Below are 26,496 nucleotides of genomic sequence, written 5' to 3' on the forward strand. Positions count from 1 at the left end.
CAATTTTTTTTTTTTTTAATAGAGATGGGGTCTCACTATGTTGCCCAGGCTGGTCTCAAACTCCTGACCTCGTGATCTTGTTTTTGTTTTAATAGAGATGGGGTCTCCCTATGTTGCCCAGGCTGGTCTCAAACTCCTGGGCTCAAGGGATTCTCCTGCCTTGGCATCCAAAAGTGAATAGGATTACAGGTGTGAGCCACTGTGCCCACCATTTTTTGAAAAATATTTTTTATTTTTAATGGAACATTTCATGAGTCTGTGTGTCATCCTTGCTCAGGGGTCATGTTAATCTTCCTTGTATCATTCCAATTTTAGTATATGTGCTGCTGAAGTGTGCACGGAATCAACTACTATATTATAATACGATAATTTTATAGCTCCACCACTTCTTCTATATTTATTAGTTGGTATGTATTATAAGAAAAAGTTTTCCAGGCCAGCACGGTGACTCATGCCTGTAATCCCAGCACTTTGGGAGGCTGAGGAGGGTAGATCACCTGAGGACAGGAGTTCGAAACCAGCCTGGCCAACATGGCAAAACCCCGTCTCCACTGAAAATACAAAAATTAGCTGAGCATGGTGGCACATGCCTGTAGTCCCAGCTACTTGGGAGGCTGAGGCACAAGAATTGCTTCAACCTGGGAAGCAGAGGTTACAGTGAGCCAAGATTGTACCACTGCACTCCAGCCTGGGTGAAAGAGTGAGACTCCACCTCAAAAAAAAAAAAAAAGAAAAAGAAAAAAAGCTTTCCTTTCTCCCCTAGTTATTTATATCAAAATGAGCCCACTGATTTTCATTTTATTCCATGACTATTCTGTTACTATCATTATTTTGATGCTCATATTTTTGCAGATTTGGCCAACAGGAGTCCCTTCATGCTGGTTCTTATGTCCTTTAGACACAGTTCCATCATTTTGAGCAGCTGTTTTATGACATAAGATATTTCATGCTCATGAGGTACTTTTCCCGCTCCAGACCTAGAATTATACCTTTCTTCAAGGAAACATGGCTCCTTTTAGTGAAGAATGAATGGTATTTAAAAACCAAGATCTTAGAAGCAGGGGTACTCAGTGCTATTGGGGAATCTTTTCTCTTTTTTTTTTTTGAGACAGAGTCTCGCTCTGTTGCCCAGGCTGGAGTGCAGTGGCCGGATCTCGGCTCACTGCAAGCTCCGCCTCCCGGGTTTACGCCATCCTCCTGCCTCAGCCTCCCGAGTAGCTGGGACTACAGGCACCTGCCACCTCGCCCGGCTAGATTTTTGTATTTTTTTAGTAGAGACGGGGTTTCACCGTGTTAGCCAGGATGGTCTCGATCTCCTGACCTCGTGATCCGCCCGTCTCAGCCTCCCAAAGTGCTGGGATTACAGGCTTGAGCCACCGCACCCGGCCTGGGAAATCTTTTCTAAGCCCTTTTGGTGGATCAAGAAATTCATACACATAAAACTACATCTGTTACTAACTATATTTAAAATGATGAGTTCATATTAATACCTCCATTTCCAATTCAACATCATTCTAATTTTCCCTCTTTTCACTTATAATTCCCTTCTCTAATAGGATGAAACCTGGTTCACAATATTATCAATATATTTTACTCATTTCTCAATCCTACCATACACAGGAAGTACATTTTAAAAACTGTTTGTTTTTTATTTTTGAGACAGGGTCTCACTCTGTCACCCAGGCTGGAGTGCAGCAGCATGATCTCAACTCACTGCAACCTCCACATCCCGGGCTCAAGCAATCCTCTCACCTCAAACTCGTGTGAGTAGCTGGGACCACAGGTGCACACCCAGCTAATTTTTTGTATTTTTGGTAGAGATGGAGATTTACTGTGTTGCCCAGGTTGCTCTCAAGTTCCTGGGCTCAAGCAATCCACCCGCCTGAGTCTCCCAAAGTGCTGGGATTACAGGCGTGAGCCATTGCACCCAGCCAAAAATTACTATCTTATGTCAATATGAAAAATAAATCTTCTAACTAGTGTTCAGTATTTATTTGTAGTCCTTTTGGTCTTTAGACTGAGGACATATAGTTAAAGTATCATGGTCAAAAACTGTTTGAGTTAGTTCTCATCCTTTCCTGCTTTGATGTGGTTACACAGTTCACATAGTTAGGTTCATCATTTTTTTGTTTATATTCTATAAGTCTTTCCCAATCTTGCTGATTAAAATTTAACATGTTCCAAAAGTCAAAACTATACCAAAAAGTTAGCTTAAAGAAGTATTACTACCCGAACAATCACTTCCGCCCCAATCCCACCTACCTTTGCTATAGGTAGTAGATACATACATATTTACTATTTTTTACAAAAATAAGCAGACATGTATACCTTTTCATTTCCCTGTCTTTCATACACAAAAGTAAGCATATTGTATTTTTTTGCACTTTGCTTTTCCACTTAACAATATACCCTGGAAATCATTCTCTATCAGCTATCAGCTTTCTTCATTCTTTTTTACAGCTGTATAGCACTCTACTGTACACAGTTTATTTAACTATTATCCTATGTCTGGGCATGTAGATGTTTCTAATATTTTGCACCTAAAATAATGCAACAAATAGCCTTCTGCAAATATATTTTTACGCTAATCAGAGCTTACCTTCAGAGTAAATTCTGACAAGAGAGAATTCTAAATAAAAAAGCAAATATGTGTTAAATTTTGTCACATCTTGAAAAATTCCTCTCCCAAAACAGTTTTTACCACACTGCATTACTACTAGCAACGTACAGGTGTACCTACTTCCTCACCGCCTAACCTTCAGAGTGTGTTGTCTAGCTTTTTGATTGCTGCCAACTTGACAGCTAAGAATTCATATCCTAGTATAGTTTTAATTTGTGCTTCCTTGATCATTAATGAGATTAAACATTTTTATAGAGGACTTAAGGGCCATTTTATGTTGTCTGTTTTTAAGTGAAGTAAATGTTCATGTCATTTGGCCATTTTTTCTATCAGCCTTCTCTGTTTGTTTTTCCTTATATTATATTTTCGGGCCAGGTGTGATGACTCATACCTGTAATCCAAGCATTTGGGGAGGCCAAAATGGGAGGAATACATGAGCCCAAGAGTACGAGACCAGCCTGGGTGACATAATAAAACACTACCTCTACAAAAAATAAAAAATTAGCCATGTGGTAGCATGTGCCTATAGGCCCAGCTATTCAGGAGGCTGAGGCAAGAGGACCACTTGAGCACAGGAGGTCAAGGCTGCCTGAGCCATGACTGCAGTACCTGCACTCCAGCCTGGGCAACAGAGTGACATGAAAGGAAAGAAAGGAAAGAAAGGAAAGAAAGGAAAGGAAAGGAAGGAAGGAAGGAAGGAAGGAAGGAAGGAAGGAAGGAAGGAAGGAAGGAAGGAAGGAAGGAAGGAAGGAAGGAAGGGAGAGAGAGAGAAAGAAAAATATTTTCTTCCAGTATGGCATCTGTTTTTTTGACATTGTTTATGGCTTTTTTGAAACTATGCAGAAGATGGGTTTTTAAAAATTATTATAGAATTAAGTTCTCAAATCAACAACCAAACTACACCATAAGGAACTAAAAAAAGAACAAACTAAATCCAAAATTAGCAGAAGGTGCTGGGCGTGGTGGCTCACACCTGTAATCTCAGCACTTTGGGAGGCCAAGGCAGGTGGATCATCTGAGGCCAGGAGTTCCAGACCAGCCTGGTCAACAACAGAGTAAAACCCCGCTCCACTAAAAATACAAAAATTAGCCAGGTGTGGCGGTGCACACCTGTAATCCCAGCTACTCAGGAGACTAAGGCAGGAGAACTGCTTGAACCCAGGAGGTGGGAGTTGTAGTGAGCTGATATTGTGCCACTGCACTCCAGCCTGGGCAACAGAGTAAGGCTCCGTATCAAAAAAAAAAAAAAAAGAAAAGAAAAGAAATAATAAAGATTAGAGTAGAATTAAATGAAATAGAGAACAGAGAAATGGGGGCAAAATCAACAAATGAGTTGCTTTTTTGAAAAGATCAACAAAATTGACAAATCCTCAGCTTTCTTGAGAAAAAAAAGAAAGAAGATTCAAATAACTAAAATAAGAAATAAGAGACATTACAACTGGATGCCTCAGAAATAAAAGGAATTATAACAGACTATGGGCTGGGTACAGGGGCTGATGCCTGTAATCTCAGCACTTTGGGAGGCCGAGGTGGGCAGATCACTTGAGCCCAGAAGGTCAAGACCAGCCTGGGCAACATGGCAACACCTTGTCTCTACAAAAAACACAAAAATTAGCTGGCCATGGGCGTGTCTGTTCGTGCAGTACCAGCTACCCAGGGCTGGGGGTCGGGGGTTGAGGTGGGAGAACTGAAGCTGTAGTGAGCCATAATCGTGCCACTGTACTCTAGCCTAGGTGACAGAGACCTTTCTCAAAAAAAAAAAAAAAAAGAAAAAAGAAAAAAGAAGAAGAAAGACTACTAGGAATCATATCTGCCAACAAATTGGATAATCTACAAAAAATTGGATAAATTCCTAGAAACATAAACCTACCAAGACTGAATCATGAAAAAACAGAAAATCTCAACAGATCTGTAATTAGTAAGGAGATTGAATCAGTAACTGAAAACTCTCCAACAAAGAAAAGCCCAGGACCTGACAGCCTCACTGGAGAATTCTATCAAACATTTAAATAAGAATTAATGTAAATCTTTCTCAAACTCTTTCAGAAAAACTGAAAGGGAGGATCACTTGAGCCCGGGAGGTCGAGGCTACAGTGAGCTATGATTACACTGCTGCACTCCAGCCTGGGCAACAGAAGGAGACCCTGTTTCTTTAAAAAAAAAAAAAAAAAAAGTTGTGTTTCTATACACTAACAATGAATTACCTGAAAAGAAAATTAAGAAAATAATGCCATTTATAATAACATCAAAAAGAACAAAATACTTAGGAATAGACTTAACTGAGGAGGTGAAAAACTTGTCCATTAAAAGCTGTAAAACATCTCTGAAAGAAATTAAAGAAGACATAGGAAAGAGATCCTGTGTTCATGGACTGGAAGACTTTATATTGTTAAAATGTTGTTACTGTCCAAAGCATTTTAAAGATTCAATGGAATCCCTATCAATATCCCAATGGCATTTTTTTCCAGAGATAGAAAAAACAATTCTAAACTTTTTACACGGAATCTCAAAAGATTCCAAATAGCCAAAATAATCTTTAAAAAGAAGCACAAAGCTGAAGTCTTTATATTTCTTTTTTTTGAAATGGAGTCTTGGTCTGTCGCCCAGGCTAGAGTGTAATGGTGCGGTCTCGGCTCACTGCAACCTCTGCCTCCCGGTTCAAGTGATCCTCCTGCCTCAGCCTCCCAAGTAGCTGGGACTATGGGCATGTGCCACCACGTCCAGCTAATTTGTGTGTGTGTGTGTGTGTGTGTGTGTGTGTGTGTGTATATATTTTTTTTTTGAGACAGAGTCTCACTCTGTTGCCCAGGCTGGAGTACAGTGGCATAGTCTCAGCTCACTGCAACCTCTGCCTCCTGGGTTCAAGCAATTCTCTTGCCTCAGCCTCCTGAGTAGCTGGGATTAGAGGTGCCTGCCACCACGCCTGGCTAATTTTTTGTATTTTTAGTAGAGACAGGGTTTCACCATGTTGGTCAGGCTGATCTTGAACTCCTGACCTCAAGTGACCCACCTGTCTTGGCCTCCCAAAGTGCTGGGATTACAGGCATGAGCCACCACGCCCGGCCTATATTTCCTTATTTCGAAACTATTACAGGATGGGCATGGTGGTTTACACAAGTAATCCCAACACTTTGGGAGGCTGAGTGGGGAGGATTGCTTGAGCCCAGGAGTTCAAGACCAGCCTGGAAAACACAATGAGATTCTGTCCCTGTTTAAAAAAAATATAATTACAAAGCTCCAGTATTCAAAATAGTTTGGTACTAGCATAAAGACCGACATAAAGACCAACAGAACAATAGAGAGCCCAGGAATACATCCTCACATAGAACGTCAAATGATTTTCAACAAAGGTGCCAAAACTACACAATGGGAAAAGGATAGTCTCTTCAACAAATGTGTTAGGAAAACCGAATAACCACATGCAAAAGAATGAAAAATGGGCCCTTATTTAACATGATATACAAAAATTGACTCAAAATAGATTAAAGACCTAACCAGTAAGGCCATAAACTAAAACTCCTAGAAGAAAATAGAGGGGAAAAGCTTCATGACATTGGATTTGACAACAATTTATTGAATGTGACACCAAAAACACAGGCAATAAGAGCAAAAATAGGCAAATAAGACTACATTAAACTTAAAAACTTCTGCTCATCAGAGAAACAATCAACAGAATAAAAAGACAACCTGCAAAATAGGAGAAAGTATTTACAAACCATATATTGGGTAGGGTATTAATATCCAAAATAAAGACCTTCTATAACCTAGTAACAAAAAAAAATTAACCCAATTTTTTAAATGGGCAAAGGACTTGAATAGACATTTCTCCAGAGAAGATAAACAACCAACAATCATATGAAAAGATGCTCAACATCACTTTCTTCAAGGAAATGAAAATCAAAACCACAATGAGGTACTACTTCACAGCCACTAGAACGGCCATACCTTACTTACATCCATTAGAATTTTTTCTATATCAAAAAATCAGAAAATACGTGTTGAAGAGGATTTGGAGAAATTGGAATGCTTGTGCACCACTGGTGGGACTGTAAAACAATATAGCTTCTATGGAAAATAGTACGGAGTTTCCTCAAAGATTAAAAAAATAGATTTACCATACGATCCAGCAATTCCACTTCTGGATATTTCTCCAAATGAACCGAAAACAGGATCTCAAAGAAATATTTGTACTCATATTCACTGCAGCATTATTCATAATAACTAAGATGTGGAAGCAACAAAATCCCCACTGTGGTGGAAGAGATAAGTAAAACATGGTATATACATACAAAGAAATATTATTCAGCCTTAAAAAATAAGGAAATCCCATCATCTGCCAAAACATGGATGAACCCTGAGGACACTGTGTAGAATAAAATAAGCCAATCACAAAAAGACAAATACTGCATGATTTCAGTTATATGACATACTCAAATTCACAGAAGCAGGAAGGTAGAATGGTGGTTGCTGGAGGCTGAGAGGAGGGGAAAATGAGTTGTTGTTCAACAGGTATGGAATTTCAGTCACACAAGATGAAGAAGTTCTAGAGATCTGCTGTACAATAACAGGCATACAGTTACCAGTACTGTAATGTATACTTAAAAACTGTCAAAAAGATACATTTATGTGTTTTTTAACCATAAAAAAAATATTTTATGTAGTTTTTAAAATTACATCTGCATTCTGAGCCTTTCCATAAGGCTTTCTATAGGCTGGATTATAGCAAAGTTTTGTGATGTTTTCATTTGGTACTTTATTTTTTGAGACAGAGTTTCACTCTTGTTGCCCAGGCTGAAGTGCAGTGGCATGATCTCAGCTCACTGCAACCTCTGCCTCCTGGGTTCAAGAGATTCCCCTGCCTCAGCCTCCTGAGTAGCTGGGATTACAGGCGCCCACCACCAACCCTGGCTAATTTTTTGTATTTTTAGTAGAGATGGGGTTTCATCATGTTGGTCAGGCTGGTCTCAAACCCCTGACTTCAGATGATCCACCCACCTTCACTTTCCAAAGCACTGGGATTACAGGCGTGAGCCACGGTGCCTGGGGCTCGTTTGGCACTTAATATAGTTTCTTTTTTACATATAGATCTCTGATTTTTGAAGCTTATACTCTTTTTGAGACAAAGTCTCTCTTTCACCCAGGCCGGATAGCAGTGGCACAATCTCGGCTCACAGCAGCCTCTGCCTCCTGGGTTCAAGTGATTCTCATGTCTCAGCATCCTGAGTAGCTGGGACTACAGGCACTCACCACCATACCCAGCTAATTTTTTTGTATTTTTAGTAGAAATGGGGTTTCACCATGTTGGCCAGCCTGGCCTTGAACTCCTGACCTCATGTGATTTGCCCACTTCAGCCTCCCAACGTGCTAGGATTACAGGCATGAGCCACCACATCTGACCTGAAGTTTATGCTTATACATGGTGTGAGATACGGATCTAATTAATCTTTTTCCAGCTGTCCTAGTGTCACTTATTTAAAAGTACATTTTTGTCCTGGTGATTTGTAATGTAATCTTTATTGTATACTAAATTCCCAGATATACACCTGTCTACCTCTGAACTTGTTATTCCAATGGTCTGCCTGCTAATCTGTGTGCCATACTAAACTGTTTTAATTACAGTCTCTATAGGATGTTTTAATATCTGGCACGTGTAGTCACTCCTTGTACCTTTTCTTTCTCAGTGTTCTCTTAGCTATTCTTATATGTTTATTTTCCCAAATGAACTTCAAAAATGAGTTTTCTAACTCTGTAAATAAATTTGATACTGCTTTTACTGGCATTAGATTAGACCTGTAAAGTAATTTAGACAGACCTGGCATCTTCGTGGTGTTAAACTGCCCTAAGAACAACGGATGTCTTTCCGCTTATTAGGTCTACTTTTTTGTCTTTCAGGGTTTTAAAGTTTTTTCATAAAGGTTTTAGACATTTCTTAAGTTTATCCCTAAATATATTTTACCTTTAGTGCTTTTGTAAATGAAGTTTGCTGTACTATTGTATCTTTTAACTGCTTATTATTTGCATATGTGAAGGTTGTTGATTTCTGTACTAATGTTGTATCTTGCTGACCAAATATGTTTTAATTCTGTCATTGATTCTCTTGAGTTTTCTAGATAAATTATCTTATAAACTGTAAATAGTTTTACTTCTTTTCTAATTCTTACATTTCTCACTGATTTTTCTCGTCTGTCTGCATTGGCAAATACCTATGGTACAATTAAAATGTTAGTATCTTTAGGATTAAAAAAAAAAACCCTTGCAAGTAAGATGGGGTTGTGGGGGGATGAACAACCCAACATAAAAAAAAATAGAGGCTGGGTGCGGTGGCTCACACCTGTAATCCCAGCACTTTGGGAGGCAGAGACAGGTGGATCACGAGGTCAGGAGATCGAGACCATCCTGACTAACACGGTGAAACCCCATCTCTACTAAAAAATACAAAAAATTAGCTGGGCATAGTGGCGGGTGCCTGTAGCCCCAGCTAGTCAGGAGGCTGAGGCAGGAGAACGGCGTGAACCCGGGAGGTGGAGCTTGCAGTGAGTCGAGATGGGACCACTGCACTCCAGCCTGGGCGACAGAGCGAGACTCCATCTTGAAATAAATAAATAAATAAATAAAATAAAATAAAAATAGGCTTAGGCAATGGACAGGTAGTTTACAGAAGCAGCACAAATGGCCAGTAAACATATCTCCAAATGTCCAATCTCATTCGTAACAAAAGAAATAATACCTTTACCACCAAGATAAAAGAGTAGCCATTTCCCCCCACATCTATGGATAACACTGAAACATTTCTTTTCTCATCTTTCCCAAAAAGATAAGTGGAATATGTTATTTTTAGTCTCAAAGTAGCTGCTCCTATTCTTTTTATTTTTTGAAAGGGAGTGTCGAAATGTTGCCCAGGCTGGAGTGCAGTGGCATGATGTTGGCTCACTGCAAGCTCCACCTCCTGGGTTCAAGCAATTCTGCCTCAGTCTCTCACGTAGCTGGGACTACAGGCGCATGCCACCATGCCTGGCTAATTTTTGTATTTTTAGTAGAAACGGGTTTTGGTCAGGCTGGTCTCCAACTCCTGACCTCAAGCGATCCACCTGCCTCGGCCTCCCAAAATGCTGGGATTACAGGCGTGAGCCACCGTGCCCGGCCAGCTGCTCCTATTCTTGGCTTATTTTTACAAAGTGGTTAGCATATGATCCATGAGTGGCACAGCTGGGCTTTAAGGACCAGGGCGAGAACTGAGACCAAGTGCCCTTACCTGTTAGGATTTTTCCATAGACAGACAGATAGGGATAGAGGGAAAGGCAGATGTGTAGGTGGGTTGAGTCATAAAGCAGAGAGGTATAGTTCAAGGAATTCCTTGCAAGCCAACAAGCAGTCATGCCATTTTTCCTTAATTTCTAAGGTACTGACCTCTTGCAGAAGCAGCAATGACTAATTTCTGAAATAGGATATCACAACACTAATTAGGGCACTACTCAGTGCAGGGTGGAGAGGAAGAGGAGGGGATATTTTAATTTTCCATTTCACATTCCCCTGCTTCGATAAATTATGTTTCTTCTGCCTGGAACATTCAAATAACTATCCATCCTTCAAAATGGCTCAGACATCACCACCTCCATTCTGAAGCCCATTCTTGACACCGCATGCCTTCCCGTCTCCCTCTTCTGTGTCACCTCTGTACCACCTTGTATTGAGGAGGGGGGAAGAAAAAAAAAAAAAACCCTCCACCTTAGGCAACATGGTGAAACCCTGCCTCCACAAAAAAATACAAAAATTATCCAGGCATGGCAGGGTTTGTCTGTAGTCCCAGCTAGTTGAGCTAAAGAGGGACGATAGTTTGAGCCCAGGAGGCGGAGGATGGAGTGAGCTGACTGTGTCACTCCACTGCATCCTAGACAACAGAGCCGGACCCTGACCCCCACCCCACCCCCTAAAAAAAAGATGGACAAGAAAAACAGAAGAAAAACTCCTGTGTTTTCATCTAGGTTTCTCTAGCAATCTAACATTTTTCTCAAATTATAGGAAGTCTGCAATAAATGCTTGCTGAACTGAATTCAACTGACCTTCTACAGCATAAGGAATGTATCAGAAATAAAATGATCTTAGTGTGCCAGTGCCAGTCATCACCAGATCAGAGATTAGATTTGGACAGAGACAGAAAAATTCACAATTAGGGTGGCAAAGCGAGTTAGTACTGCATTTAGCTCCCAGCATTAAATCAGAAGAATCCATACTTAGAGTAAAAGTCATTAAGAACAATAACTGGGCCCGGCATGGTGGCTCACACCTGTAATCCCAGCACACTGAGAGGCCAGGGTGGGTGGATCACTTGAGGCCAGGAGTTTGAGACCAGCCTGGCCAACATAGGGAAACCTCATCTTTATTAAAAATACAAAAATTAGCTGGGTGTGGTGGCATGTTCCTGTAATCCTAGCTACTCGGGAGACTGAGGCATGAGAATTACTTTAACCCAGGAGGCGGAGGTTGCAATGAGCCAAGATAGCACCACTGCATTCCAGCCTGGGCAACAGAGTGAGACTCTGTCTTAAAAGTAATAATAATAATAGACAGGGCGCAGTGGCTCACGCCTGTAATTCCAGCACTTTGGGAGGCCAAGGCAGGTGGATCACGAGGTCAGGAGTTCGAGACCAGCCTGGCTAATATGGTGAAACCCCGTCTCTACTAAAAATACAAAAATTAGTTGAGTGTGGCGGCACACGCCTGTAGTCCCAGCTACTTGGGAGGCTGAGGCAGAAGAATCACTTGAACCCAGGAGGCAGAGGTTGCAGTGAGCTGAGATCGTGCCACTGCACTCCAGCCTGGGCAACAGAGCGAGACTCCATCTCAAAATAAATAAATAAAATAATTAAGACTTTAAAATCTTAAAATCTATCTTTAAAATTTACAATATGCATAAATTTTATGTTATTTTACCATAATAAAAGATTGAAAAAAATACACATTGCAAAAATATCTAAACATATATAATGCTAAAGTAAAAATTTTCCCTAGACCCACCACTTCCCAAAAATAATCCTGCCTCAATAGTTTGGTATATATTTTTCCAGGTCTCCATGTCTATAAACATACTAGCATCTGTTTATATTATTATAACATAATAATGTTATAAATATTACAAGTATAAACATATTATTTATAAAAATCAGATTATATGCTACATACTGTCTTGCCTTTACTATTTAAAAAGTATATTTTGGGCTGGGCGAGATGGTTCACCACTGTAATCCCAGCACCTGGGGGAGGCCAAGGCGGGAGGATTGCTTAAAATCAGGAGTTCGAGACCAACGTGGGCAACAAAGTGAGATCCCATCTCAACAAAAAATAAAGTAAGTTGGCCAGGCACAGTGGCTCACGCCTGTAATCCCAGCACTTTGGGAGGTCGAGGCGGGCGGATTACGAGGTCAGGAGGTCGAGACCATCCTGGCTAACATGGTGAAACCCCGCCTCTACTAAAAACACAAAAAATTAGCTGGATGTGGTGGCGGGTGCCTGTAGTCCCACCTACTTGGGAGGCTGAGGCAGGAGAATGGCGTGAACCCAAGAGGCAGAGCCTGCAGCGAGCCGAAATCACGCCACTGTACTCCAGCCTAGGCGACAGAGCAAAACTTTGTCTCAAAAAAATTAAAATAAAATAAGTTAACCTGGCACAGTAGCGTGTGCCTGTAGTTCCAGCTACTTGAGAGGCTGAGGCAGGAAGACTGCTTGCACCCAGGAGTTAGACGCTGCACTGAGCCATGACTGTGCCATTGTACTCCAGCCTGAGTGACAGAGTGAGACCCTGTCTCAAAAAAAAAAAAAAAAGGATTTTGTACATCCTTCCATATTTGCACAAATACATCTACCTCAAGTTAACTTTCATAAAATTCTATTGTGTGAACATTCTATGACTTATTTAACCATTGGACTATACATAATACCACAACAAACGGCTTTGTATATGTATGTATATATCTTTATGCACACGAGTGTTTATATAAAATGAATTCTTAGAAGTAAAATTTCTGGATAAAGAGCATGACTATTTAAAATTTTAAAGATATTGCCAAACTGTTGGGCTATTACTTTTAAGACATTACCAACTTATTTTTAGCTCTGAAATGAAATAATTTTATACTGCATTTATACTGATTATACAATTGTAGCGTCCTTGGAATTTATTTAGTTGAATCATGATTCCATATTTAATTGAATCTATGATGTCATCTTGTATAAAACATTCTTATTTTAGGTATGTTAAAAGTGAGAAAAATGTCCTCCTTATATTAGAAGGAAAAATGATTCCTAGCTGTCTTAGAAAATGATTAATCACTTCTACCGAGAAAGTAACAGACAACAGCAAATCAAATTTTTAAATTTACTAATTAAAAAGAGTACATTTCCAAAGTATTTTTATATATGATATGAAACATGTAATGGCAAACTGGACAAAGCTAGGGAATTATTCACATTAAGAAAGCTTTAGAAGGCCTGTAACATCTGGATAATTAGTAATTACAGAGCATGTTTTTCCCTGTCACAGGCATTCACAGCAACAGATCACAAAACAAATCAAGCCACTCAACTATTTTCTAACATGATAAACCTTGACCCATACACCAGTGTCAAAAAGAGATGGTCAGTTATCTATTAGCAAAGACTCTTATTGATAACAACAGGCAGCTCTCTTAACTGAATTTGACTCATTCAACACCACACAATTCATCTTGATCTTTGATAAAGAAGTCACTTCCAGAGTTCAGTCCCCAGACACAAGTGACTTTGGACATCTCTCCCAGAAGCATGTAGAAGCTGGGTATCATTTTCCAGTACTCATGTTTGAGCTGAATAAGGTAATACGAATACTCCCCTAACATCCTGTTTTATTTTTGTTGTTTTGTTTGAGGTACCTAACTTCTCAAGAGATTAACATCAAGAGAGTCAGAATGACTTAAAATAAGATCACTTTTCATCTCAGGCATTAATTTGTGTTTTCTACATTTGAGACCATACTACGTGTATGGAGGTGCATCATGCCTGGAGGTGCAGGAAAAAGAAATACACTAATAAGGTAGTATACTTGAAATGTAAGCTCCCTCTTGGCTAAAGCACAAAGAATGAAATCACGTCAGATAATCTAAACTCTGAATAAAGGTAAGTTCTTTATACTGTGTTTGAAATGTGAACACTAAGTCTATTTAGATTTAATTATGACTGGTTGAAATGTTATAGGTGTTAATAAGCCTCCATCAAATAAGAAAGGGTTTTATAATTACACTTACCAGCATTAATATAAAATCCTTCTTATGTAGCCATCACTTTATTCTGAATTGTTGCAATTTTTATTAAACATACCTTACATTCTTCAGCTATTTTTGCACATGACATGTAAATGTAACCTCTTCTATGACTGGAGTAGCAAACAGATATAAGTTCAGCTCCCATCAACCTCCACTACTTATCTGCCCCACCTCTGCAGCTGCTGCTGGTCTCTTCTCAAATGATCCTCCTGCCTCGGCCTCTCTGAGTGCTGGGATTACAGGTATGAGCCACCCCTGCTGATTTCTTCTTATTCGGAGAAGCCAGAATTCTCAGAGACTCAATTTCTTTCACATCTTGAGTTTTCTTTTGCTATTTAGTTGAGCAATTCCTAATATACTGAAAAATTTGATTTTCACCCAAAGTCTATGCTTGCATCCTCTTTTCACGTTCCCCTCCTGATAGGATTGGAGGACCCTCATAGCTTTCAATATCTTCAAGGTTTTTAAATCACTTTTTCTCCCCTACTCTACCTCATTCTGGCCTACTTCTTGCTACTATCCTTTAAACACACACAGACACACAGAAAAACTCCCAGTGAGATGAACATACAATTGTTAAAACTCTCCAGTACGCCAGCACCTAGCCAACAATCTCCACAGTCAGCTGACTAGTATCTGATCCACAGCATACACTTTCTAATACTTGGGATAATCAAAAAGCAAAGGTGCAAAAGAGCAGGGACTACAGATTACAGCTGGGTTTTAACAGGCGAAGCTCAAAATTTTATAGTACTAAATAAGCTCACAAAAAACTTTTTCACATTTGATTGGGTTGGATATAGAATGTTGAAAATCACCCTTCTGGATCCTTAATAATCCTTTATTACATGCTGTAAAAACAAAGAAAAAGGAAGGTAAAACACACACACACACACACACACACACACACACACACACACTCACTCCCAGAAGGCCAGGGATGAAAGCTGTGAAGGCTAAAATCCCTTCTGGACAGGTTGGAGCATGCTGCTGCTGAACCTGGGCTCCAGCCTCAAAAGGCAACACTAGGTGGCTGGAAAATCAGGCTTAGGTGATTGGCAACAAAGGGGAGCACCTGAATGCTTTGCTACTTCCAGCCCTCCCTTTCTCTAATCCATTCCTTAACTAGTAACTACAACGTGTTTTGGTTTTTTTTTTTTTGAGACGGAGTCTCACTCTGTCACCTAGACTGGAGTGTAGTGGCGCGATCTCGGCTCACTGCAAGCTCCGCCTCCCGGGTTCACGCCATTCTCCTGCCTCAGCCTCCCGAGTAGCTGAGACTACAGGCGCCCACCACCATGCCTAGCTAATTTTTTTGTATTTTTAGTAGAGACGGGGTTTCACTGTGTTAGCCAGAACGGTCTCGAACTCCTGACCTCAAGTGATCCACCCACCTTGGCCTCCCAAAGTGCTAGGATTACAGGCGTGAGCCACCGCACCTGGTCTACTAGTAAATACTTCTATTCTCTTCTTTCTGCAAAATATCTGCTTAGTTCTTATATATGGAAGGCCCTGTGCCAAGGCACTTCGGTCTATAGCTGGAGTGAGCTACTAAAACAAATACAAATCTGATGATGTTACTGCTCTGCTGAAAATCCTTCAGTGACATTCAAGATCCCACAAGATCTGGTCTCTGGTAATCCTTCTAGCCTCATCTCCCACCTCTTTCTGGCCCTTGCAGTCTAAGTTCTGAACACTATTTCCCTGGCTAACTCTTGTCTGTCTGCCATGACTCAGCTTAGATGTCTTGTTCTCTGAGCAAGCCTCTCTTGATCACTCAAGACCAGTTTAGGTATAAAATTACAACCTCTATTTTTTTTCCCCTGACTGAACACTTCTCATCCTTTTCTCCTTCTGTGTGTGAAAATATCTATCTAGTAAAACCAGCTCACAAAATAGCTGATGCAGCTCTTCAACTGTGTCCTTTCCTCATTTTCTCTAAAGCAGTTTTTGAGAGGATGTGATATAGACTGTGTTTTTCAGTTCAAGAAAACGTTAAGGCAACCTTGGTCAGTACAAAGAAGACAAAAATCTGAAGAAAATAAATAATATCTCCATTACTCTTTTTGCTTAATTCTGCCACTTCTTAAAACAAGAAATGTGCCGCAGAGACTACTCTTGGTGCAGTGGACGGGAAGTGGGCGTCGGAAAGGCCTGCTGCACCACACACGCTCTAGGGATCTATCAGTCGCTCCTCTGCTTATCAAAGCTGCACACCTGGTACTGGCCGCCAGGTGGTCCCAAGCACAGTGCAAGCAGGAGCATGCTCCTGCTGCCAGACAGGCACACCTTGCTCCTTCCCTTCCTGTGGGTACTTTTTGGGTTAAAAGAAATAACTAATTTGAAATTTCATTGAGAGTTTTCTTTCAGCTCCATCAATTAAGAGAGACTAGTTACACAATAGCTCTAGCTCTGGCAAACACAGAAGGGCCTGCCTCTTCCAATAGAATCCACTGAGCTCTCCCAGTACCACCCACGAGACCCAACCCTCCACTTTCTTATTTACTTATTTATTCACATGGCCTTTGTGCTTGTATGCTTGTCTGGTCTCTTCTTAAACTGTTAAATTCCTTGAGGGCAGAACAGTCTTTATCTTTTTTGAGACGGAGTCTCACTCTGTCACCCAGGCTGGAGTACAGTGGTGGGATATCAGTTCACTGCAAGCTCCACCTCCCGGGTTCAAGTGATTCTCCTGCCTCAGCCTCCTGAGTAGCTGGGATTACAGGCGCCCACCACCATGCCCCACTAATTTTTGTATTTTTAGTACAGACGAGGTTTCACCATGTTGGCCAAGCTGGTCTCAAACTCCTGACCTCAAGTGATCTGCCCACCTCAGTCTCCCAAAGTGCTGGGGTTACAAGCGTGAGCCATGTCGCCTAGCTGGAAACAGTCTTAGGTACTGTTCCATTTCCAGCAAATTACTGAGTACCTACTATACCTGACACATAGTAGGGTACAAAATAAATGACTGGTGAATGAGTTAATATAGACTTGTTGGTGCCTCATGGAGGGGGAAAAAGAAACAAGTATTGGAAGCTCTCAGGATACACAGTTCATACTATTGTTAGGAAAACGATTCAGCTGGTCATTCTGCGGCTTCTCCTCACCTGATCGATATCGTTCATCCCTGGCTCCCCCGGATCGAGTTCGGTGGTACTTAGAGGGAGCAGAAGTTTGAGCTGTAGATGGAGCAGAAGTTTGAGCTGTAGATGGAGCAGGTGTCTGGTTTCTAAGTTCTTTCTGTACTGCTGAATCAGTTTCTAAAAAAGGAAGTTTAAAAGATGGTTATCCAGTAACAGTAATAGCTAACATTTTCTAAAGCCCTTTAAGCATTCCCACAACACTCTGAGCTAGGTACTATTACCCCATTCACAGCAAAGGGCTAGAGAGTTTTAATATAAATACATAAATATGATGCAAAGACATCCAAACTAAAAAATACCATCGTAGAGCCTTAAATGTCAACAGGCTGATAAGAGAGGAATAGCCAGAAGACAAATGTAAATTAAAAGGCCATTCCAGAGACTCCAAAGAGAGGCAGTAGTGATGGGGAGCTGACTGCATATGACCCCCAACCCTGAACAGTGAGACAACGAATAGCTTGGGGATACCGTCAGTCACTCCAGATAAACATAATTCAAGCAAAAACAGGGAGATTATGCAAGCACAGCTTCAAGCCTATTAGCCCCTCTTCCAACTGCACTCATCGCTGACCCTGTCCTGTCCCCATACTCTGCCCTCCCAAAATATACTGTCTTATCAAGAATATAGGGATGGGGTAAATAAACAGAAAAACACTAAGTTCTGATGTTTTCCTGCCTTTTTATCTCAAATGATTAATTCCAAATTTGTTTCTTAAAAAAATTACAATAAGAAAATTTAACATGAGATGTACGTTTTTAACAAAATTTTGAGTGTAAAATACAGTAGTATTAATATCTTACTAGTATTAATAAGGCACGATGTTATAAAGCAGAACTTACTAACCTTGGATAACTGAAACTTTATACCTGCAGAACAGCAATGTCTCATTTCCCGCTCCCTATATCCCCCGACAACCACCATTCTACTCTCTGCTTTTATGAGCTTGACTCTCTTAGATATCCCATATAAGTGGAATCATGCAGTATTTGTTCTTCTGTGACTGCTTTATTTCCCTCAGCATAATGTCCTCCAGGTTGTCACATATTGCAGGATTTCCTTCTTTAAGGCTTATTTTAAGTTTCTGAAATAGCACCTGGTTATGCCCAGTAAGACAGCTTCCGCACAGCAAATTAAGTGCCCAATATATTAAGATGTCATCTACACAGCAAATGTACTGCTCCAGACCCCAGCTCAGAATCACCCTATAAAGCCAAAAAATTAAGCGGGGTGGGGGGGGAAGACTCAAAGCAGTGGTCTGGGGAGTACAAGCAACAGTGCCACACACCCCAGTAAACACTGATGGCATCAAAGTATTACAGGAACTGAGATTCATAATGACAATGTTTTATCACTTAAAAAGAAAACAAAAAAGCAGGTAGCATGCTGGAAAGGTCATGTGTTGGGGCTCTAGTCAATAGTACTGGCTGAGCCCAGCCCTTCACCTGCCCTGTCAAGGCAGTAAACATTTGAATGAGCCATCTTAGACTGTCCAGAGCAGCCCATCTACTACGTGAGGAGGAAGACAACCACTGAACGACCCCAGCTGGCAACCATATAGAGCAAAATAGTCACCCTGCCCAAATTCCTGGCCCACAAAACCATTATTTCTTTAAATGGTTCTCACACACACACACACACACGGAAGAGTATATTTTAGGGTCTTCTCCACTAATGTGCTTTTAAGGATCTGGAAATGCTGTTTTTGATGGTTCCTCTTAACCGAGCTTTTCATTAGAAAATATATTAACTGAGCAGAAAATGTTTCAGAAACAGATTTTACAATGTCTGGGATTATAACTGAAGTTTTAATCAACCTAAATTCTCTTCAGAATCTATTTCACAGAATAGCTATACTAAATTCTTAACATTTTCCATACCTTGTTACATTTTCTAGTTTTACCAAACAAAAGTAAGAAAGACTCTGTCTCAAAAAAAAAAATTTGTGGAGATTTATTCCCACCTTGGCTCACTTGCAAGGGCAATGATTTATCATGAATGGAGGCAGAAAATGAGCAGCTGGGCAACATAGCAAGACCCTGTCTCTTAAAAAAAAATTAGCTGGGCATGGTAGTGCACATCTGTGGTCCCAGCTTCCTGGAGGCTAAGACAGGAGGATCACTCGAGTCCTGGAGGTCGAGGTTGCAGTGAGCCGTGATCACACCATTGCCCTCCAGCGTGGGGAACAGAGCAAGACCCTGCCTCAAGAAAAAAAGAAAATGCTGAAAGCAAATGCAGTAAAATATTAACAGAAGTTATCCTGGGTGATGAGAGTTTGGATAATTTACATATTTTTCCACAGGTTTTACAAGTTTTCTGTAATTTAGAAAAGCTCTTTTTCTGAATGTAAAATTGATGTTCACCACAGGACAACAAGAAAATAGCTAACTATAAAGAATAAAATTTAAATTATATCAGATTTTCTTAATTATAAGGTCATAACCATGTACAACAGATCCCTACCCAAAATCAGTTAAAACAATATTTACTTGTCAGCTTCCTAAATTACGACACTGAGTAGGCTTTTCCAACTTCCTATTTTTATTTATTTATTTATCTTTTGAGACAAAGTCTTGCTCTGACGCCCAGGCTAGAGTGCAGTGGCACAACCTCTGCTTACTGTAACCTTCACCTCCTGGGCTCAAGCGATTCTCCTGCCTCAGCCTCCTGAGTAGCTGGGATTACAGGTGCCCACCACCATGCTCAACTAATTTCTTTTTGTATTTTTAGTAGAGACAGGGGTCTCACCATGTTGGCCAGGCTGGTCTTGAACTCCCAACCTCCAGTAATTTGCCCGCCTCGCTCAGCCTCCCAAAGTGTTGGGATTACAGGTGTGAGCCACCACTCCTGGCCAGCTTTTCCAACTTTCTAAAAATCAATGACTTCCTTTTCCTTTCCCTGAAAGCAACTGACAAATTCATGCATATTTGGGAGTAAGAGGGAGAAATGTACGTCCTGGTTAGATTTTAAAAATTGTGTTGACTAGGTCAGGCACGGTGGCTCACACTTGTAATCCCAGCAATTCGGCCAGAAGGCCTAAGTGGGCAGATCACCTGAAGTCAGGAGTTCAAGATCAGCCTGGCCAATGTGGCAAAACCCTGTCTCTACTAAAAATACAAAAATTAGCGGGCATGGTGGCATGCACCTGTAGTCTCAGCTACTTGGGGAGGCTGAGGCAGGAGAATCACTTGAACCCAGAGGCAGAGGTTGCAGTGAGCTGAGATTGTGCCACTGCACTCTAGCCTGGGTGACAGAGCAAGACTCTGTCTCAAAAAAAAAAAAAAAAAAAAAAAGTGGAGATTTATTCCCATCTTGGCTCACTTGCAAGGGCAATGATTTATCATGAATGGAAGCAGAAAACAACATACAGGTTGAACACCCCAAACACCCAAATCCAAAACTTTTTGAGCTCCTGTCTAATGCTCACAGGAAATGTTCCTTGAAACATTTCTAATTTCCAATTTTCAGATTTCAGATGTTCAACTGGTACATAAGGTAAATATTCCAAAAATTTTTTTAAAAATCTGAAATCTGAAACACTTCTGGTCCCAAGCATTTCAGATATGGGCTACTCAACCTGTATCTCAGGCCTCATCAAAAAGAGGAGGGAAGGAGTGTGGGGGCATGGGAGGACAGCAGGGCATTATTTAACAGCATATGTAATATCAGCTGGGCAGGCAAGATGCTGCCTCAAGGTAAATCATTCCCTGAACCACGGTTTCACACTCCAACTAGATCTCAGAAATTACCTGGAGTGCTGAAATACAGATTACTGTGTTTTGAATAAGATATACACAGTTTAACTGCCATGGTAAGGAAAAGCTAAAAGCAAAGATGAAACTTAACTACATGTATCAACATAATGAGATACTATATGCCATTAAAAATGAAAAATATGTAGACTATGCAGATACTTCATTCCAAATAAAGTAATGCCAAGTGATAAAAGAACACAAAATATTGTGTACACAATATAATTATAACTGTATGTAAAAACTATTTATATACAATTATAAGGGTCAGGTGGGACAAAAAAAAATCCCTAATGTATTTGGATTGAGGTACTCTCTATTTCTTTACAATTTCATTGTTCTGCTTATAGAATGAATTATGCATAAAACCAAAGACAAATACAAATATGTGCTGGAATGGAAGCTGCCAGACTCACAAATTAAGTCTTCTTCATGACATCTAAATTCTAGCATAAAATAAAATAGAGATCCAAAGAAAAAGACAACTTGCTGATTATTACAAAGCAAGAGCTTCAGGTGGGGGGTTTCTGATCTTTCAGTCTGTTATGCAGAACATCCACTAGGGGTCACCATTATGTTTAAATAGTGATGATGTTAAAAGGTTTAGTAACAATAAAAAGTACACATTTTAGGTTCAAAAACAGAAAGCCTTCCTTCTCAATGACCAACATGTATATAATTTATTGTTCCTTGGCAGAAAAATACATCAGAGTCTAGTATGTTTCTATTGTTTGAATATGGTAAGGATGATAATCTGAAAAAAATGGTATTTAGTAGCACAAAACTACACAACATTTCCACTCAGGAAGATGGAAGGAAGTCACCAGCCTCCACATGTTATCTTTTAACTCTGCTTATGATTTAACAGATATTCTCACCTGCAAGAGTAACACAGTGAAACAGGATGGGCTCTGAGAACAAGGAACCTAATAGTTCAACTTCCGGGAGTTGAACAGAGCAGACATGCCTGGACACATGCCTTGGTGCTAGTGTCCAGAGAAGAAACACATTAAACAAGTGGTCACCATGTGTATACCTTTGACCTTGTGATACATGCTAAGAAGGAAAAGAACAAGGGTCTCTTAATCCACATAATGGGGATTTAACTTGTATTAGAATTTCAGTGAAGATGAATGTCTGTTAAAAGGAGACAGTGATGCAAAACTTAACTAGGCAGAGAGAAGGAAAAGCCACTTCATTCAAAAGCATGGTGTTTGTAGAAGCCCAGTGAAGGAGAAAAGCCTTAAAGTCTAAGACCAGTGGGGCTAAAGATACAGCAAAAGGGTAGAGTGTTACAAAATGAGACTGGACTAGAAAAGTGGCATCAAGTCACTTGCCCTAAGCCGAGTGGGCAGCCTTTGAAGAGATTTACAAGGAATGACAGAATATCAATAATACTTCCATGGCTCTTGCTTATTACCATCTCATTATGTCTTCACAACAGCACCATGTGACAGATACTATTAACGAAGCAGGATGCCCGTCACAGATTTTTCCACAGTGAGAGTGAGTCAATAATCACCTTGAATCATTATAGGGCCCTCACTCCCACACCATCCAAGAAGGATGGTAAATGTACCTTGATTGAGAGGCTAGAGCAGCTGTGAGTAATTGAGGAAAGTCTTCGTTTGAAGGGTAGGTGATTAACCTCTCCGCCTAGAGAAGGCAAGAGAGGAATGAGAGTGCTGGTGTCTGGAATCTGGAAAAGGGACCACCTGCCTGTTTTCCAGGTGTAGACTCTGTAAGGAATGTGGGTTGGGAGTTCTGGGTCTGTTAAGCAGTAGGTGTCTGAACAGATCCTGACCCAGAGCTTCCTTGGCCACCCGACACCAGGAAAATGGTAGTGCATGAGGCTAAGAGAGCCAACACTAGGAGCTCTGCTCCACCAGTCCAAGTAGAGATCATCAGAGTAGCTGATGCAGAGAACAGGCTCAGCATTACTGGCTGGTCACACAGTGAGGACCAGTTTTCAGCAGCACCCTGTGAGATGACAGAAAGCAAACAGCAGACTGTGGGGATCTTTCCCCTTTGGGTGTGAAAGTTGGATCTACCACCTCTCCTTTTGCACTGCCTACATAATCCCTGAGGGTTCTCAGACAATTTGGGAGGAAAAAGAAGCCCCAAGAGGAAAATACTGGACTTCCTTCTGATGAGATATATGGGGGCAGATATAATTGCAATGTGTGCTCCAATTCATAGGGATTCTAATACCATCCAAACCAAACAAATGAAAGCAGAACAGGGACTGGAAAAAAGATATTATGTTCTTTCCATTATGCTATGAGCCTCATTTGGGAAGGAACTTTTAAATCAAAATAAGATAGATAAAACAAAATAGATTCCACTCCTCAAACCCTATGCATACATACACACACAGAGGCACATTGCTTACTGAGTATTTACAATTGGAAATGTTCTGTGTCATTCCAAAATGCTGTTCCTGATTTCAATAACTGGCTTTAAGTTCATATCCCTTTGAATTTCCACAGTACTTTGTTTAGAGCTCTCTTACAGTACTTATTCTACTCTCTTTTGTGGTCCTCATTTGTGTCATTGTCATCTCTCCTGCTATAGTGTAAATAACTTGAGGTCAGAGACTGGTCTTAATCATCTTGTATCTCCTGTAGTAACCGGTCCTTGGTCTTTCATATTGCAAGCATTTAGTATTTTAATTAAAATAAATAATTAAGATTCTATCTGTCTCCTCACCTCTACCAATAATAGTAGTTGGCTGGGAAAAAGAAACACAAAAATGTTGAGATAGCCATTTAAAGTTTACCTAAAAATCCTACTTATTTGTGTATCTCCAATTCATATAAGTTGTATGCAAAAATGTGTGCCTCTCACTATCTTCATATACTTACACAACGACATTAAGGAAAATAGGGTTACAGACTATTCCAGGAGGCATTATTAGAGGCTTGATAGAGAGAATAAAACACAAGGGTTTTCCTTTGTTTCATTTTAACTTGGTCACACCTGCACCCTTGAACAACTTCAAGGGCAGGACTGAACCTAGAAGAACTGTAATGAAAGGGGCATGGAGCAGCTGCCAAGTGCAGTGTACTTATAGGAACTGCAACACCGGGGACTGCCACTCAGCACAACAAGCAGCAATCACAAAAGGAATCCATGTTGGGAAAAACCTTTGGGTCACGAGAACTTCTTATCACGACAAGCTAAAGAACATCAACAAATATTAATAACTATCTTCATAAACTTATTTATCCCTAAAAAATAAGTAGGCAGGAGTCTAGGGGGAAAAACAATACAGAAGCATATAGGCCAACAAAGAAAACATGAAAGGTAAGATCTTATTCTGAAGCAGGAGATCAACATGATTCATTTCAAAAATGAAGTGAAAGACAGAAGCAAGTTACAGGATGAAGGAAGAAAATCAAATACACAAAGGTCACAAATAATCTCAAATACATTAAGACAAAAGAGAATGAGCAGTACCCTGCCTCTCCTTTTCTTTCTGCTCATTTCTGTTGTTATAAATCTTGTAGTACTATTTAAAATAGATGCACCAACTTCATTTAAAAATTAAAGAAATGCTAGAATATCATTTGAGAATTGATATACTCTGCACAGCCTCTTGAGGTTTTAGTAGGTCTAAATTAAAAGGCCTATTGAGGGTGGAGACAAGTTGCCATGATCAATCTACAAGAAGAGACCACTCTACAATCTGTAGAGTGCTCTGCTTCTTGTATTACCTAACACTTTTATCTTCATAGATGTTTACTCAAGAAAAATGCCAGAAAATCTAAATGCTCTTTTTAGTTCTGCAAACATTTATAGGACACTATATATCAGGCACTAACGATAGAAACTGGGGACATGAAGAATAAAAACAATAAAAAATAATGTTCCTCCAGCAGGCGAATAAGACACACAAAAAGACCATAACCTGTGGGATGGCCAAAGACAGCTCTTTTAAAATGCAACTCAGATAATGGAAGTGGGGACTATTTATAGGGCTGGTCAAGGAGGGCCTCTACATGACTTCCCTAATTGAACAAACCCCTAAGTAGAGTGACGGAGCAAACCAGGTAGGTTCTGGGCAGTGTCTTGTCCCATGCTGTCTCCTTGGTGTTGAAACAGTATTTGGAACACAGCAGGCACTCAGTAAATATGTACTCTCCTTAGATTTTGTCAGTAACCCCTGTAACTTTGGAATGAACTCTTTTTCTGTTAAAGCTAGCTGGAATTATCAGTTACTTGTATCCAAAGTGTCTTAAAGGTTAGACCACAGGATCAGCACAGGGAAATTACCTTTCTCCACAAAATCTTCCATTTTCCTGCAACTCGAAGAGTGACCAAGAGTGACTAATTTACAGAGAAGTTAGAATGCGTGTGGTTTGAAACTTCAATTCTTTGGGCCATGCCAAAAGAGAGAGTTAATTTCCTGGCCGCTTCTCCCTGGAAGTCTGCTAATTGAGGCGTGTGGGAAGCTTTATACTTGGCCACAGGAGCTTCCAACTACTGAAAGATGTTCTGTGGGCCATTCCTTTCAAACAGCAGACAGCTCAGAATGAGCAGGAGATGGGAGGTGTGAATCTGCCGTATCTTCATTTCTTCCATGCCTCTCAAAGTGGGAGCGTTTTGAGGCCCTGAATTTTTCATCTTTAATCTTATAAATTTTAATCTATTGTTAAAAGACAGTATGGCCCTTAAATACCAGATAAGGCGTGGCTCTTGTTTAACTAAAGAAACAACTGTCAGTTCCAATGCTGGGAGGTTTAAGTGATTTTTAGGGTAATTTTGAAGCAGATGTTTGCCATACAGTGACTTTAGAACCTAATCCCTATGATGCTACTGAATTAAGTTAGCTTTTCTTATTTTTGGAGACAGGGTCTTGCTCTGTCAACCCAGGCTGGCATGCAGTGGCACAATCATGGCTGACTGCAACCTCAACCTCCCAGGCTCAAGCAAACCTCCCGCCTCAGCCTCCTGAGTAGCTGAGATCCCAGGTGTGCACCACCACACCTGGCAAATTTTTTGATTTTTTTGTAGAGATGAGGTCTCACTATGTTGCCCAGGCTGGTCTCAAGTGATCATCCTGCCTCAGCCTACCAAAGTGCTGAGATTACAGGCATGAGCCACTGAGCCCAGCCACCCATGCTTAATATTAACCAAACTTGTCCATACTAAATTTCTACCACTTCCTTTTTCGGTTTATTTTTTGCATGTTATTTTTCCTTACACAATGACATATTACTTGGGCCTAATGTTCTAAAAAGATGAAACGCTTCATGAATTTGCATGTCATCATTGCACAGGGGCCATACTAATCTTCTCTATATTGTTCTAGTTTTAGTATATGTACTGCCAAAGCGAGCGCTCCATTACTATTTAAATATTTTCTTAAAACTTGCGTTATCTTCCATATTTCCTGTTACACTGTTAATTTTTTCTGAAGTCCTGTTTTAAAGATTTATGTAACATTTGAGAAAAGAAATATAAAATATACATAAATATGCAACCCAAGATAACTACAAATCAATTCCACACACAAAAAAATCATTCACAAGGCAGGGAGAGGTGGCTCACACCTGTAATCCCAGAACTTGAGGAGGCTGAGGCAGGAGGATCGCTTGAGCCCAGGAGTTTGAGACCAGCCTGGGCAACATAGCAAGACCCCGTCTCTAATTCCTCTTTTTTTTTTTTTTTTTTAGCTACCACTGGT

General features: G+C 40.4%; 1 protein-coding gene across 1 annotated transcript in view; it reads right to left on the reverse strand.

Annotated features, from left to right (window-relative positions):
• Window positions 1-26,496, reverse strand: part of DIP2B (DIP2 disco-interacting protein 2 homolog B (Drosophila)) — a 159,906-nt gene that overhangs the window by 114,377 nt on the left and 19,033 nt on the right. The window contains exon 2 of the mRNA XM_011964405.1: window positions 17,022-17,174. The gene's annotated coding sequence lies outside the window, so the exon portion shown is untranslated. The remainder of the gene's footprint in view (window positions 1-17,021; window positions 17,175-26,496) is intronic.

Source organism: Mandrillus leucophaeus, unplaced genomic scaffold, assembly GCF_000951045.1.
Source record: "Mandrillus leucophaeus isolate KB7577 unplaced genomic scaffold, Mleu.le_1.0 Scaffold118, whole genome shotgun sequence".
Classification (NCBI taxonomy): domain Eukaryota; kingdom Metazoa; phylum Chordata; class Mammalia; order Primates; family Cercopithecidae; genus Mandrillus; species Mandrillus leucophaeus.